This window comes from Cheilinus undulatus, linkage group 9 (assembly GCF_018320785.1).
Source record: "Cheilinus undulatus linkage group 9, ASM1832078v1, whole genome shotgun sequence".
NCBI classification, from domain to species: Eukaryota; Metazoa; Chordata; class Actinopteri; order Labriformes; family Labridae; genus Cheilinus; species Cheilinus undulatus.
The window spans coordinates 24,973,377-24,991,251 of NC_054873.1; the positions used below are offsets into that span (position 1 = coordinate 24,973,377).

Here is a 17,875-nt window from a genome sequence, read left to right on the forward strand (position 1 = left end):
TGGTATCACTTCCTGTTTTCTTGCTGCTACTGTGTTGCTCTGTGCCATTTTTCATGCAGACCTTGGGCTAAATTGTTTATTTGCCTTGATCTTTTTGATCATGCAATTTCACTTTTGCCATATTTTTGAATGTCATATTAAATGCATATCGTTCCAAATATCAGTTATGCCTCATGAACTGCTAATAACTGATGATGGTAAACTAATTGAATGCTAACCTAAATTAAAAGCTATCACATAGAAACATGCTAAGCTAGCAGCAGATTCTGTCACCTTCAATATGCTTTGCGACCACCAAGCACAATCAGAATAAATCTTTATGTTACTTTTAACTTCAAGAAAGAGCCTTAAAATATCTTTAGAAGGCTCAACCTCTTAGCGCTAAAAAAGATTGACTATCTATCCTTATTTGACTAAGACCGTCTTGTTTTCAAGCTCCATGTCTTGGGTCTAAGCAAAGTTTTATAAAACACTAATCTACGATGCTTGCAACATCGATTATCAGTTTACATTCCAATCAGTGTCGTTGCCAAAGTTGTTGCTGTTTCAAACAATAGCAAACATCTCTAAAGCAAGCATGTCAAATCTCACTACTGATTCATGTGTCAGTCTCAGGTGCTGCTTGAATAGCCCAGTTTATCTTCCTGGCAGGACCTGCTGTAGAACATCAGGTAAGATAGCTGTCATGATGAAAATGACATCTGTGTTTTCCACAGAACAGGGACAGGTACAGGCAGCTTCATTTGAAAAGTACCAGGCTATGACTATACTTCATGTATACTTCATGGGGTTCATGTTTCCGTTACCAGTTGCAGTGGAAATGTCGGCATGCATAGCCATTTTAAAACTGTTAAACACAAACATTTGGTTCAGGCTGAACTGACATCAGAAAGGCCATTACAGGTGACAGCCAACTCGATAGAGCAATCCTTGTGTTTTGTTTTTACCAGTTTTGTATAGTTAAATTTTAAGAAGTAGTATTTTGACTCAGTCGTCAAACATAATATAAAAAAATAATTTTAAAAAGTCTAGACGATTTAAACAAAAACAAAAATCATGTATTAATAAGTGACTGAGAAGGTATTTCAGAAGTCATTTGGTTATAGAATCATAAAAATATATATTTTCATAACTGCATTTATCACATTTTCCAAGGTAGATGTAATTTTTCATCTGCTGAGGATTTGAATTTTGGCTCAGAAGAATTTACAACAGCTTCCTGTCTTGTACCACATTCTTTTACTTTCTTTTAAAGACATGTCCTTGAAACATGCACAATACAGATACAGCTTTAGTTCACCTGCTGACTTTTAACACCTGTTTCATTGGTGCATGCCAGTAAAGCATACTGCTTATATAGTGCAAAAATAGCATGGATGGTGTGAACGGGTACATCAGTTTTTCAGAACATTGGGATTCTTATTCTGTTTAAGAAAATCACCTCTCTGAGGGGTGAATTATTACAGTTTTTATTACAGTTTAGACACAAGACTAGAAAGAACTTTTGAGCACCACCTTCTGTCTTCTGTGTTTGAAATCAATTACATTTTTTACAGCTATGAAATCAGACTAGAACTCTGAGCAAACACAGCGCCAGTGACCAGGATGAGATTGATGACAAAATATATATATATATGACTGCCTTTTCCCAGGCTGAAAGTTGAGCCACTGTCCTTCTTTTGTTGCCATCTGTACTATAAACTGAACCCTCTGTCCTCCTACTGCAACATATGCCAAACATGTTAGTTTAACAAGCTGGGGCAGACGTAGACTTTTTTGGCTGCCCTCCCTTTGCACACAAAGGATCATTATAATATTTTATCTGCCCAAATTAATGTTTTTTTTTTTCTTTAAATACACATGCGATAATACACTCACACTATCTTCTTGTCTTTGATCATTAATAAGAGGGATGATAGAGTCTCCTTGATTGCATTCTCCATTCATCATCATTCAATTTCAGTCAAGTTTCTTCTTGTTAAAAAGCAGTTTGGCTAAACAGCAGGGCAGTCCTGCACCCTCTAACAATGCTTTCAATGACATTTAGAAGTTTTAGTGATTTCCACTGCATTTTCAATATCCTAATTCCTAAAGACGAACAATCTCTGTCAGATCACGGAGTGACTGGGGTGGCCAGCGATATCTGTAGGATGGCCATGACTCCTCCTGTGATCTTAGAGTGACAAATCTGGAAGACAGTTCAAGAGCATGGACAGTAGACTGAATTTTCATTGACAAATTCACAAATTTGAGATATTTTTGTCGTCTCATTTTTCTTTAGGACTAGTGATGTCTAGAGATGATCCTATAATCACTAAACAAAATCATAATGGCATTTAGTCTACTGGTCTAGAGTTAAGAAAGCACTCCAACAAATGTGACAATCTTCATATAAGACAGGATCACAACAGCTGATTTGCAGAATATGACTGATGTTAGCAGTATGTATGTAGAGACATATAGAGACAGACAACCAGGCACGCTCACATTCACACTTACAGCTAATTTAGAGTCACCAATTAACCTAATGAGCTGAGGAAGCTGTAGTACCCGGAGAGAACCCACCCACAAGAACATGTAACTCCACACAGAAAGGCCCTGACTGGCAAGCAAACCAAGGACCTTTTTGCTGTGAGGCAACAGCACTAACTCGTGCGCCACCGTGCAACTGCTTCAGTTACATGAGAATATAATCTGACATAGCCTTCGTTCAACTCCATCTTCATTTTCTGAATCAAAATGTGCTAAAACACACTTTTGCTATGAGATGCTATTGTTAGTATCAAGTCAGTGGGGTTAACATCAGATCAAAGGGCACTGTGGCAGCAGCAGGACTTTACATTAACACAGACAAACCTGCCAAATGCAGGTGGATTTCAGCTGTAATGCAGTGAATACCCACAAGCCATTTTGACAAGCTGAATTAATCCTGAGCTGTAGTCTATCTGGGCCCAGCTGTTGGCACTAGCATTTGTAAAGACTGTTGCAGTGGTAGATGCTCAATGCACTGAGGCTGTTTAAAAGGGGTCAAATTTTCCCCAAAATAAATGCTAAGTGCTAGATCTGTACCCACTTGGTATTAGACCACAAACTTTGTTGGTAAAGTTGTGTTTCTTCCGGAATAGTTGACAAGATGAAATACTTTAAAGTTTGAAATATAGTTTTCATTTACATTTCAAAGCATTTCTGATCTAGTTTTAGATAAATTCTAGCACACCATGGTCACCAGAATCATAACATTGTTCCAACTAGAACATTGTGGCTACAGAAAATATGGAGTGGCAAGTAAGTTTGGAAAACTATTAGCCACAGTGGCTGGTGAGCAAATAGTTATTGTTTAGCCCTGGATAGCAAGGCAGTAGCCATTAGGCACAGCTATACCCATAATTAGTGGGGGGCAGTGTGACATTACAGTTTAAACAGAGCATTTGAACTGTTAAAAAAAAAAAAAAAAAAAAATTAGTTGAACCAACAAGTAATTCTGGTGCAAAATACTGTGGGAGCGAACAACCATTTAGCATGCTATTCTTGCATATCCCTATTGGCCTGTGTCCACAGCTACTGTTCTGCTGGCAGCGCACACAGAATCTGTAACGTTGATTTGAAATAGCCCTGCGTGCTTTATGTTACAATGACATTTCGCAGACGCTTTTATCCAAAGCCACTTACATCTGAGTGACAGACTGGTGTTTTATGGTGTTAAGGACCTTGCCCGAGGGTCCACACTGGATGCTGATTTTGCCCACACCGGGAGTCAAACCCCTAATGTCCTGTAGCCATGTCATTTAAACCACTTAACTATCCAGCCTCCACTTTATAGTTCCTTTTTTTAGGAAGAAAATATAAAAACAATGTAAAGGAATCCTGTCCTGACACAGGCATCAGCTGTAGCCCTGGAAACTTTATCCTCGAAAAAAGAAGAGTCAGATCTGTTTGTTACACCATTATCAGAAGTCCCGCCCCTGCTTGATTTTGATTGGCACGTGAGGGAGAAGTAATATTGCCAAGTGCAGCTGAATTGTTTTTAACGAAATTTGTTGGGGGTTTTCTGCCCTGAGAACGCTGGACATTGGTTTAGAGTTTAAAATAAGCCAGTGAAAACAGCACCAACTGAAAAAATGAGACCTCACTTAGGGCTCAAACAGAGCACACTTTTGTTACGAAGACATAAATGATGTCATCGTTAAAGCTACTGAGCAGTGGGATAGTTAAGACTGTACAATATCAAACAAATCTTGATTCAAACCAACTATTTTAGCACTTGGTGTCAATACAATAAACAGCTGCATCACACTGAGCAAACCAGACTTTGAAGTAAGTTTACTTTGCACATAATTGAATTGTTTGTCTGTTTGGGTGCTTTGACTCAGTCGACTCTGTACAAAGGCAGAGCGGAGAAATCTCAAGTGAGAGACGCTTTTTAAGATCTACAGTAGAACATCAGGAACTCTATACAGTGGGGTATATTAGCAATCATGGGAGATCTTTTGATCTAGTAAATTAGATTATAATATATTCCTTTGATTTATGTTTTTTCACAGTCTCATTAAAATTCAGTTAAAATGCAACTCAGCAAAGAGATGTCTTTCTTAACTTCCTTTTCAGTTTTGCTTTCTACACGATTCAACTTAACATCAGCCCAGTACTAAGGAGCAACTAAGTCCCTGAGTTTTATAGCATCTTTATACAGGCATACATCTTTTAAAAAAGCTATAAGGTGTCTATCAAAACCACAGGACACACACGTTGAGGTTACACGTCCTCCAAATGTGGCCCACTCACTTCGGAGATGATGTATGGTGTGATACTGTGGTTTTTCTTGTGCTCCAGAAAAAAAAAACAAACCAGGAGGGGGGCGGGGTGTAGAAAGGTGCTAAATGACTTGTCTTCTCAAAGTCATCACCTTTGCTCCACCACATGCTCCACAGTGTACCCTTCCAAACCACAAAGTGTGCAAGTGTTAAAGTGGCCTTAAACAAAACTCAACATAGTAACAAGGTGCTATTTCTCTTTTTTTGAAAGAGGCTTAAACCTAATAATTAGATCCAATTAATACAAGATAGAAAACATGTTTCCACCACAGCCACAGAGATGTGGAGTGAGAAACAGACTGGGATCATAGTGGCGAAAGCAGATTAGCAGCAGATTTAGAGTGCAGCTCTGCTCCAGGATCTTCCTGCTGATTCTCCACTGTGGTCCAGGTTGCAGAGGTGAAGAGACCTCCAGTCAGGCCTCGTTTGGAAGAGCAGCGGAGACAGGAAAAGACGATGCGGCCTTAAGCTGCTCTGCCCTGCTCAGCAGCACATGTGCTGAGTGAGCCAAAGAGGCGGCTTACCAGCAGAGGTCTCAGTCAAGGGCAGGACGGTTGAAAGGTCACTGCTGGCTGTCCTGCTATACAAACAGCGCCTCAGCGAGTAATACATTGACCCCTTGAGCTTACATTAGGCTACTAGAGCGCCAAAATAATGCAAGAGATTCTTTTATATTAAACATAAGAGCTAAAGTTTTAATAAAGTTAAGCCTTTATCAATTATGAATTAAAAAACATCCCTAAGAGAAGTTAGAAGCTGGGAATAAGTTTTTCCTATTGACCCATAGATTTTTTTAAACTTTTATAGAGACTTCTTAATTAATTCTGAGTTGAACACTTCCTGTTAAACAATATTTAACAGGTTGATGCAGTCTGACATGAGGATTACACTTAAAACTCATTACTGCTGCACATCAGCGTCCTACGCACGGCTAACCGCCGTAGAAACGGCCAAGAACTGCACAGGTCTAACCAAAGGCAGATCATGGCTGATGCCACATAAACTGAGCTCAGAAAGAAGACTCGGCCGGAAACTATCTAAAGACTTCAGAAAAAAATCTTAGTAAAGGTCTGATTAGTGTGCAAAAGCAATTGAAGCAATACAAGCCGTGTCTCTTTTGTCTAAAAGGGGACGGTCTACAGTTAACTGCAGTCTAAAACATTATCTGCAAGGCTCCAAATTCTGCATCCAACCTCCAGGTCTCACAGGAAAACGCTGGAATCTCCAGATTGATGATAGAGCTCTAATAAACAATGAATCATGTTGCTAAGATGTTTTTGTTGTAGTCAAATGTCAGACTGAATAGTTAGAGAGTGACACTGTTACCAATCTGCTAGTATTTCTAAGCGATCTTGACAATAAAAACAAAACAAAAAAGGTTTTAGCATGCTTAGAATCAGTCAATAATAAACCCCAAAGAGAAAAAAAATGATAAGTATTGATTTACAATGTAAAAAGTTACTTCTTCACCTCAATCTACCTGTCAGATTACTGCAAACTTTCTGATGTTTTAGCACTTTTAACAGACAATTGTGCTTCAGCTCTTAGAAAACAGCCAGCCAATTCTGCAAAACAATAAAGCATAAAGACTGAAAGAAATACAGTCACAATCAGATTGTAAATAGCAATTTTAAAGCAACAATAAAAGGCACAACAGCTCTAATGTAATAGCTACATTTATAGTTATGAAATAAAAGTATTGTCTTACCAAACAATCAGAGAAAGACTATCCTCTTTACTGGGCCAAGAATATTCAGCTTCTATCTCTTATTTTTCATTCAATACATCCTTGGTTCTCAGCTTTCTGGTGTTTTGTCCTTCTTGGAAATCAAAAATGTCCTGGGAGGAGGAGAGTGAGGGAGAAAGACTTTCACTCAGTGATTCAGAGGCATCGAGTAAACGCCAGCATTCTCTTTCTGACAACCGGCGTTAATTGCAGATCCGACTCGCCCACACACTCCACATTTCTCCTGGAAGGAGAAGCTGAGACAGAGATTGAAGTGGGATGAGGAGTGCAGTAAAAGATGCTGCAGCTGCCCGTTCCTCACACCGTCACCACCTCTCATTTCTCCCTTTCCACCAAGAACTTGTGCTGAGACGTTAACAAGCACTTAGGCACATTTACAGAGAGATGCAGGGGAACACAAACAGAACATGTATCAAGGCTAAGACGTTTCATAAACAGAGGTAGTCATTGTGGAAAATCATTCACCTGGTTTGCAATGCATCATAATATTGCTGATTAAATGATGCAGAGTGAAATCTAACAGATAAATAATCAAACCTTTGCCTTTGTGTTGAGTAAGGTGGAACATTAGGGGTCTTTGAGGTTAGAGCAACAGTTCACCGCATGCATGAGAAAGACAATCATGCTGGCTCTATCTGTGCCTTCACAGACATCACGTCCATTCCTTTGACTAATAGACAACATAAATTGTTAAAATGATATTCATTTGAGCAGCGGTGAAAGAAGCCCTCATCCACACATTAGGCATAAGAGCTCACGTGATGTGGATCATGAGCAACAAGGCCCATTACAGGCGAGGCCCGGGGCAGCACAGAAGCTAATGACTGCAGATTGGAGGGTGCTTTACTGCTTAGCTTTAGAAATCACTGGCAAGCAGCTGCTAATGTACATGCCGCCAGAACATTAAACAGACAGTGAAAAATACAAGTAATACTGCTGAAACAACTCTGATCTTCAAGAACTACTTTAAGAAGAATTACAGTATGATGGTACTTTGACCTATATTACACTATAGGGGAAAAAATATTATTCAGATTAAGTAATCACACTTAAATGATCACCTTTAAGGAAGTTGATACACATCTTAAATTAGCACAAAATATCATAGATCTTATCCAGACAATGAGACAAAAGCTGAAACACTCATTCCTTTCAAAAAATATATAATTTAAATTAAGCCTTTTACAAAGAATAGAAAACAACGTCTGGTCATGTCAGTGGTATTTTCTGATAGGCCTACAACCATATAAAAACTCCCCCTTGTGTACAATATTAATGAGACGTGTGTGTTGTACACATTCACTAGAAACATTTGAGAAGGTCAGGTCACCGTTGGCTATTGCCTTCTCTGGCTGGGGTTTAAGGTCACAAGAGTCCCGCAGATTCAAAGAACCAAACACGGCAAAGATCCTCTCTGACATGCTCCAATATCAATCTGCTGATACAGAAAATTTCATATACTCTACATTTTGTCACTTTAAATAATAACAAGATGATTTTTAAGTATGTTTACAAAGAGGATAAAAAAGACATGGAAAATTTCTAAAATATCTTCAACCATCATTGTGTAACCTATATTATATATCGTAACAACTTGTTTGTTTACTTTAAAAAGAGATCTGAGACAAAGCATTGTATGGCAAAGTAACTAGCAGCCAGAACATGCAGCAGCTTTAAGAGTTGATTTCTCCTTGTTATTGTATGAAATAATAAAGTTCTGATATTATATCATCTAAAACAAAAACAAAGGAGATCATATATTTGTCTGTGTATGATATAGCTGTGCAAAAACCTGTGGCAACGTGTAGGAATGACAGTGATGTCACAGTGGACAGACTGACTAACCCAGTCAAAATTTCAATAACACTAACGTCAAGTCGTTGATAAAACTGGCAACCTTTGTTGCCAGTTTTGACCACTGATATCTTACAAATTAAGATTTTACAGCTTTCGTTTTCAGTTAATTATCTCTGGATGTTCTTTCTCTGTATTTAAAAAAAAGTTGTATGTAAACATGAACTTTCCTGTGAATTCAGTATTACACAAAACTTTAATTATGTTCGCTGTGTGAACTCCTGTCCGCTGCTGTTGTGATAGCTCAACTGTATCAACACATTGATTACTATTTTGCTCCTCACGATGCGCGTTTGACAAAGTACTGCCTGACAGTTGACGTTTGCAGCCCCACGATAAATAGGCTGGACTTTTAAGAAATTTTTTCACACATACACAGCATCTTTAAAGGTCTGTTAAGTGCGTGTTATGTTTAAGATGATTCCTGTAAAAGTTTCTCGCGAATGCCTGATATCAACAGCGCGCGCGCGTCTGATTGCACCCTTTCGAGACGTGCTGTAGTAGAAAAGCCACACTTACGGTTTAAAACGACAGCAAATAAAGTGACAAGAAACGGCCGTTCTGTGTTCGTTGTGTCTTATATTTCATATTTTCCCCAGTAGAATAGACAGACAAACAGATAGAGATACAGTTAATGCCTCCGTCTCCCAAATCCACTCTACGTCTCCCTCTTGCGCTTTTCTACTCTCACTCTCTGTAGCTACAGTACCGCTGCCACACTCCCTAACATTGTTTCTATTTCCGTTACTCACCTTTACTCCCGAGTCAGTCGCTGAGTATAGACACTCTATATCGGTGGCTCCAGTGGATAAACGTAATTTCAGTTCACATTTACACGCTGACTGCTATTTTAGGGGGAGCTGACAAACTCAGAAAAGCAGTCTCCCTCTTGTCAGTGAAAGACTCCTCCCCTTATCTGACGAACTGCCGCCCTCCCCTCCCTCTCTCGCTCTCGCTCTCCCTAACTCTCTCAGGAACACACACAAACACGAGCAAGCGCACACTCCGCTGTCAAAACATTAGAAAAGTAAGGAAAGTCTTCGTAGTATATACATATAAACGAAAAATTAAAGTTCTCCGTCGCTTGAATAGACCACACATAGCCCACTTTACGCAGTGTTACTGTCTTTGCTAACTCATTCCTCATGACAACTCACTTCAAGACAGGCAAATTATAACTTAAACACAGTTACACCAAACTAAACTTTGGCAGAGCAAAAAGACAGAAACGACAAACAAAATGTGAAACTATCTGAATAAGTCATAATAATATCTCCATGTGTTTTCTTCAAGACTGACTACATTTGAGCAAATACTTGTCCAAATTACTTCTCTCAGCCTCATCACATTAGATACATTTGACGTCACATCTCTAAGACAACGGCAATGGAATTCGATTTGAATGACACCTCTCCGAGCCAATCAAAATCTGCAGCGTCTGTTGAGCAGCCAATTAGAGGAAGAAGGTGGGGACCGATTTGACTCGCATATGAAATGGTCACGTGTACATGCAGGATCACAGGAGGTGTGGAAACTGGTCCACACGACTGACATTACCGGCGTCTGGAATCAGGTGTGTTAGCCTAGATATTTAGCACAGTTATAAGCCCTTGTGTCAGTTTTATATATAGCATGAACTGGATGAACGTGAGGTCAAGTTTAAACACCAGTATGAATCTACAACTTTCCAGTGTTTCCAGTGAAATAGGGAGTGCCTCCAGGTTATAGAAAGGGATTTGGCTATAAAGTTTCAGATTTGTTCTTTTTTACCTTTGATCAGTAGTAATGCTGAAAAACATGTTAATATTTCTAATATGACCTCTAAAGTAGAAAAATTCAGACTGGCTGCAGACCGCTCATCTCTGACAGCCACTCTCACAGACCGTACATTTGACACAACATACTGTATGTGTCAGAACAGAAGTGCCATAGTTTGCTGGTACAATGAAATTCCAGTTTAAGATTTTCTTTTTCTATGAAAATTTACAAAGACTAGCAGTTACATTAATAAAATAACCACATTGCCAATATTAAAGACAAAGCAACATTTCATAAATGAAACACAAAAAAAGGTCAGAGGTCTAATCCAGAATCAAATTGTGTATAGACCTAACCTGGTATGCCAGATGGCTTTGTTTCACACATCCATCTGGTAAACCACTTATAGACAGTGTTTGGGAAAGGGCTGAGCCTTTGAAAAAAAACAAAGAGGGTGAAGGTTCTGTCTGTTACATCTTTACAGGCCAATCAGAGCAACAAAACACGTGATGTAGCTCCTACCGAGCTGTGCCCCAAGCAAAGGAGTACACTCCATAGAGAACTACATAACATGAACCATGACCCCTGTAGAAATGTCAGTACAAGACTTTTGTTGTTTTTGAAAAGAAAACAACCTAATGCTGTTCTTTGTTATTCTTTTAACGAAGAAATGTTGTCAAGTTCTGATAAAACTTATGCTTTAGGAGCATTCACGCTAATGTCTTCCGCCCTAATTGCACCGGCCTCTTGTTGCTGCTTGCTTACGTCACGACTCCACCGCGCCCGGAAGTACTGCCCCTCATCGCTGATTGGTGCTGTCACTTTCTAACTAGGCCCAAACAGTTCGGACAGGAGCATTGCAAGATGGAATCGCCAGTGAGAAACACGGAAATGGGCAAATACATCTGCTTTGCAAGGTTAGTATAGACCAATTTTAGAAGTAGATACGCAAACAATTCCTTGCTGTAGCCAAAACTAACATTGCTACGCCAGCTAATTATGTTATAATGAGCCAATGAAGCTTAGCCTCTGTCTACACGATAACATTTTCAGGTGAAAACGCAAAACTTTTGTAGAGTTTTGGCTGCCCATTTGCACGAGAACGGCGTTTTGGTGCCTGAAAACAGAACCATGTGGAAACGGCCTCCAGAGTGAATTTTTTTCAAAATGCCCCCACCCTCATCTCCTTGTAAACAGGGAAAACGACACTTTATGAAAACGCACATGCATAGTACGGCTGCAGTCAGTTGTAAAGCACAGGTGTCGCAGCACTCTGAAACGAGCCGCAGCAGCTCAACCTGAGCCGTCTGGTGTAGTTACCTCCGATTCAGGTTGTCAAGTCACAGACAGCTGGATTTAGAAAGGGGGAAACATTATTCTCATTTTGGAGGGCTATCAATGCCAGTTTCTTTAGATAAAATCATGATAATAATTCTGGAAATGATTACATCTACTTTTTTATCAGTCATCATGATAATCATTGTCATCACCATCGTAGCGAAGCAGAGAAATTTCATGGGTCATGGTCACGGTCTTTTGTATTCAAAGCGTTGCCATCCAAATGTGGAATGGAAAACAAAGTAGAACATCGTTTTGTAAACGAGGCCTAATTTAGCTTTAGCAATGTGAACTCTAGTAAACATAACTAAAGCTAACTTAGCTATGTAGCTTGCATAGCTGCTCTGTGATCTTAGCTTTAGCCTGTTAACTACCTAACTACATATCTGCATTAGCCACATATCTGTTAGCTACATAGCTTTGTTATCTATGTAGCCTGCGCAGCTAACGTAGGGTGCCCTTTACTCAGTTTTGTTAAACATTTTATAACCAGTTGTTGCAGGTCAGTGTAGTGTTAGACATTAAACTGCTGCATGAAGATGTAGTTGATACATTTCAAGGCACATACAGCAGACCATGTGCTGTCTGGCCAAAATACTAGAACCGACGTCTTTAATCAGTTGCAAAAGTTTTCTCTCAGTATTTAATGTGGCAACATAAAAAGTCACTGTTGATAACAGTAATCTTGTTATGCAACAGGTTACATATAAAAGCAATGCTAGATGCATGTGTTAACAATCATCTCAGGAAGACTTTAGGGACATCTGCTTGAGACTTTCTAGAAATGTTCAGGAGTGCACAGGGGAAAATGGCAAACAATTCAGCAGACTAACTCAGTTGACTGTGCTACTACGTTAAAAGGTGGGACTCTGGTACAGCGTCAAGCTGTTTTATTCCAAATGACAGAAGCTTCATTGTTTCTACCAGCGAGTTTACATCCAACCTCTCTTTTGTCTTGTGCTGTCTTACAATGCTTCAAGTACCTTTACCTGTATCTGTTTCCCATAAAGCAGATTTATTTGCCATAAAATTCTGAGAAAAACAGAACTCCTCATTATTGCCCAAGATATATGCTCCTATAATCTTGCAACTCTAACCTCCATAATTTAGGAGTCATCTTTAGTAGTAGTTACCCAGATCACACTTTTACCTTTTGAGAAACATCAGGACTTTTCAACACTTTAATTTTATTGTGCCAATTAGTGTACCCGGTCATCATGGCAGGATTTTCTACTGGTCTTTGCGCCGACTTTGGTTTCTCTTTGTATATCTTTGTGTTGTACTTAGTTAATGTAAAACACTGTGACCTTTGTGTAAAATGCTAAATAAATAAACTTAACTTGGTTAAACATTTAATTATACACATAGTTTGTTATCTGCTGAACAGTCAAAGCAATAGAGCATCTCTGGACGGAATCAGTAACATGGTGGCACATCGCCCTTGCTTAGTAGTAAAACAAGGCGTAGACATCCTCTACTAATTGCATCCCATTTATTACACCAAAGTGTGCCTGCTGCAGTGTGTAGCTCATCTTTATTGGTCTAACATTGTCCCTTCTCACCAATTACTCAGACCCAAAACAAAAGGATGCGTCTCAGTCTTCAAGGCTGTATGCTAAACTGCCCCTCACTGTGTTTAAAGGCCACTCAACACAGGTCCTACATTAATAACCCCACTGCAAGATGTTAGTCAAATTCCCAATGGTCCTAGGGTTCTTATGTCACAGTTTATGACACAAACTTGAGGAATTTAAAACATAAGCGCTTAAATTTTATTAATTGTAGTCTCCATTATCCTGCTCTTGGCTTTTGTCCATGCTCCGTCCAGGTTAAATGAGGGCAAGCTTTACGGCCACATGAGGAGATGTGAGATTGGTCCACTTTAGTTTGACTGCATGCACTCAGACTGCAGCACAACACTGTAAGAGCAGCCAAGAGTTCCACCTGCAAGGTTTTAACAGGTCAGAAGAGGTATAAATGCCAGTTTGCCTGTTATAGTCTCTCAATGTTAAAGAGAAATTCACATCAAATGTACGTTAATGAGGCAGGATGAGCAAACAAAGTGAAAGGACTGTACTGTAGTTGAGCTTCAGTTCACATACATAACCAGTAATATATGTTTCATGATGAGAATGTTGCTAAATTGTGTGGTAATGCATTGTTATTTTACCTCCTGCTGAGTGGCTTTTGAATATAATTTGGTGCCTTTCACATGTCATACTCATTTTTATAATTATGGTGTATTTAACCAGAGTGTAGTGACATTTCAAGATGTATTCATAGCTGTGAACTATCTACTGCTGTTACTATAAATTTCAGTCAGGACAACTTTTTGTCAAGAAACACACATGATTTGCAGACATATTGTCTTAAGTTATTATCAGTTTTTAATTTGCACTTATTATTTATATTTGCTCTTCTATCCAGAACATAAATGCCAACAGAACTACCTTGATTACGTCAGATGAGCTGGGGTGGAGGAGGGTTGCAGGAAGCAGTCGTTTAAATATGGCAGCATGAGTGCAATAAGCCAGTGGCATGCTGAGAGCAAATCAGCTGGCCTTCAGCTGATCTTAATTATATAGCTTAAGTCTTGATTCGTGGCCTGCCTGAACTAACGCTATATGCTTGATTTTGTGTTCCCTACAGAACCCATTGCATTTCATGACAAGAACAGTAAACTTTGAATCCAAAGGTTCTTCTGTGGTACAAATGAATTATCATTAAAAAGTGCCAGAAAAGCTTCCTTTTGAAATGCAACATGAGACAAAACAATATAGCACAGGCATCTCTTCTAGCTTCTGTTCAAAGTCCAGGAACTCATGCATGCAGATTGTACATTAAAATGTGCATTCAAGTGCCTCAAGAACATCTGCTTTCAGTGATAGTCAGGATTAGCTTTGTATAAACTCAACACTCATTCTTCTTTTTGTGCCATCCAAGAAGACATAGGCCATCATTTAAACTGCTGCAACTAAAAATGAAGAACATTTTCAACAATCATTTGTGAGTGTTCAGCTCATCTGTGACATACTTGCAGTGAGAGCATGGTATGGTTTGAAACTGTTTTCTGTTAAAACAGCATGACTGATTTTCATTTTTTATCTTTTCACACGTGTGTTTTTCTGCTCTTTCCTCTGTGTTAAATTGTGACAAAAGTCATGACAATAGAGAGTCAGACAGAAGCAGTCCCCAGCTGTTTTCTTGGAGTGCTTTCAGTCAGAAAAGTTTCTGCTGTGCATTGGTTCTTAGTGAGTTCAGGCTGATTCCAACTGACAACAGAGAGGCTCCAAATTGCTCTCAGCATCTCCTTTAGCAGCACTTTTGTGTTGGCATGCATCCCTCCCATCCTCCCACAGTGATGCAGGCAACACAAAACAGTTTTGTTGGTAGAATGCAACCCTTTCTTTTTACATCAGCTAATTAAGTCAATTCGAACATGCTACATTATATTTGGTAAAACAATTGCTTGTGTGTATAGAAGTTATGTGTCTCCATACACGTTATTTGCCCTTTATTGAAGAGGAGATGTTTTTTTTTTTTCTGGTTTATTTTTCTCATTTTATTTAAAAAACAAAGCTGGTTTTATTATAATGGATTAGTTTATTTTAGAATATCAAGAAAGTTTTTTCTCAAGATTTATTCTAGCTGTTTATGCCTTTATTTGGATAAGTCAGTCAGAAACATGAAAATAACATGCAGGAAAGGAGCCATGGGTCTGACTTAAACCCAGCCCACCCACTCCAAAGACACCCACCTCTGTACATGGGTTGCATGGACATAAACACAAACCTACTAGGACCCCTAAACATTATTTTTTTGTAATAATGTGATCATTTTATGGTGATAGAAAACAAAACTGTAACTGTGCCAGACCATGACACACCATGCTGTTGTTGTTTACAAGATGATTTCTGTTTGTTTTGTGCTTTTGCAACACTAAGACGCAAGATAAATAAGTCAAGATCTCAAGAAAATGAACAGAAATTAAGTGCTTTCATAAAAAGAGAGAAGAAAATGCATGTGCAAACAATCCAGTCCTCTCCTGACACCTGAGTCTCACCTGTTTGTTGTGTTTGCCTTCACAGATCCAGCTGTTTCAATCGTCTCCTCACTCTGCAAGTCCTGACTTTCTGTTTCTCTTTTTCTCCCCCTGTCCACGACTCTTCCTCTTCTCTCTGTTGCCTTTGTCTCACTCTGCTCATTGATTTATCTCAAAGCCAGACCAGCTGGCTTTGGATGCTTCCCTCTGAGCCCCTGAGAGGCCCGTCTTCTTCACACCCTCTTTCTCTTTGTGTCCCTCGGTCTCTCTGCCGGCAGAGAGCGAGGGCTGCTGTGGTTTGAAGGGTAGGACCCCAGATGGACATAGACATGCCGGGCATGCGTTATGCGATGGGGCTTGGCTCCTGGCTCTCTTGACCAGCCATGGCTGTCAGTCACAACTCTAGAAGGTGTTGAGGATTTCTTCTTGCTCTCACAGAAGGCTGGGACTGATTGCAAAAAGATTTTTAACATATGTTTCCACAACAAAGTGAAGCATTTTAGAGAAAATGTGCATCTGTGAAATGAGATTCTGCACTGTGATCTGGTTTTAAGGAAATCTGTTATTTTATGTAGACTAAAGCATATTTTTTAACATTAATGATCAAATATCAGTGTTAGGTTTGTGTTGAAAAAAGGGGAAAATCTTGTTTTTATCATAACATAGTTAGAGATTTATTTCAACAAGTTGCAGAGACGTGCCAAATAACGGTTTGTTCCAGCAAGGCTTTGATGCACGACAGCTGGCATTTCCAACGTTGCACCAGACCACAAATAGACCCAGACACTCTTTCTCTCCAATTAAGACAAGGGACTAAAACACCCGTCTCTTGCAGCGAGCTTTATTAGGCTATATAAGTCAGGTTTGATGTACAATACGATAGCAAAAGAAGAAAATAGATGTTTATTCTGCAAATGAGAAAAGCACAAACAGATCACTGAGTCACACAGTTTTCTGAGACATCAATCTGACCACGAGCTCTGAAATAACATTTAATTATCTGAGGCTCATTAAAACAGACTTTCTGAAAAGCTCTCCTCAATCCCTGGTCCTCTGTTCACTGCACACACATTCAGTCATGGGAGCAGCTCTGCCAACACATGCCATACTGCGGTTTCACTGACTTTTTAAACTCTCAACTCTGAAATATACTGTTTCATATGCTGCAGTCTTGTACAAAACACCTACTGGAGTCATTTATCCAATGTACAGTTTGTTGCAGTAATGAATGTAGAGTAAATACAAACCTCCATTACAAAAAAATGAGGGCATGAATTTTCATCTCTGACCTTGTTCGACAGAGGTCCAGCCAACTGGTGTTAGTAGTCTCACAATGAGTGAATGGAGATTACCTGAGTGCAGTGAGTGTGTCTCAAGAGATTGTAGACACCTGTGTCTGGAAGGTTCTTTCAATGGTTAATCAGTATTCCTGGCTACCATTACACCATAAAGACAAAAGAACACTCCAAGCAATTCAGAGAAAAGGTTATTGAAAAGTATAAGTCAGGGGATGGATACAAAAAAAATTTTCAAGGCACTGAGCATCCCCCACAGATCAGTTAATCCATCATCAAGAAATTGAAGGGAAATGGCACATGTGCAAATCTGCCTAGATCAGGCCGTCCTCACAAACTGAGTGACCGTGCAAGAAGGAAACTAGTGAGAGAGGTCACCAAGACACCTATGACTACTCTGAAGGAGTTACAAGCTTCAGCAGCTGAGAGGAGAGAGACTCTGCATACAGCAACTGTTGCCAAGGTTCTTCACCAAAGCTTTATCAGAGAGAGTGGCAAAAAGAAAGCCACTGTTGAAGTTTGCCTAAAGGTATTTGGGAGACTCCATGATCAAGTAGAAGAAAGTTTTTTGGTCTTATGAGACCAAAATGGTGCTTTTTGGCCATCAGGTAAAATGCTATGTTTGGCAAACACCACATAAAAAAAAAAAAAAATTCCCAAAGTCAAGCACGGTGGTGGTGGCATCATGCTGTGGGGAGGCTTCTCAGCAGCCTGAGAAGGTAGAAGGTTAAATTGAATGTGGCAAAATATAGGAAAATCCTGGAGGACAATCTTAGTCAGTTTGAATCAAGATATGGCTTAGGGGAAGATTATTTTCCTGCAGGACAATGACCTGAAGCATACAGAGAAAACTACACAGAAATAGTTTAAAGACAACAGAGTGGATTTTCTGGAGTGGGACAATTAGACCCAAAGTGGAAAAGTTTTTCTGTGGTCTGAGTCCATATTTAAAATTGTTGAAATAATGACCATCAGGTCTTCCAGACTAAAGAGGAAAAGGACCATCTTGACTGCTACCAACACAAAGATT

The 17,875-nt window shown here is 39.4% G+C and overlaps 1 protein-coding gene across 14 annotated transcripts in view; it reads right to left on the minus strand.

Moving 5' to 3' along the window:
- mef2aa (myocyte enhancer factor 2aa) overlaps positions 1–15,854 on the minus strand; it is an 88,389-nt gene extending 72,535 nt beyond the window's left edge. For 4 of the 14 annotated variants that reach the window (XM_041796452.1, XM_041796450.1, XM_041796449.1 and 1 more), the window contains exon 1: positions 15,572–15,852. The gene's annotated coding sequence lies outside the window, so the exon portion shown is untranslated. Of the gene's footprint in view, positions 1–6,519; positions 6,651–9,164; positions 9,314–15,571 lie in introns of those variants that run through there. The other 10 variants (XM_041796448.1, XM_041796453.1, XM_041796451.1 and 7 more) reach the window with 6 other exon arrangements.
- Positions 15,855–17,875: the final 2,021 nt, after the last annotated feature.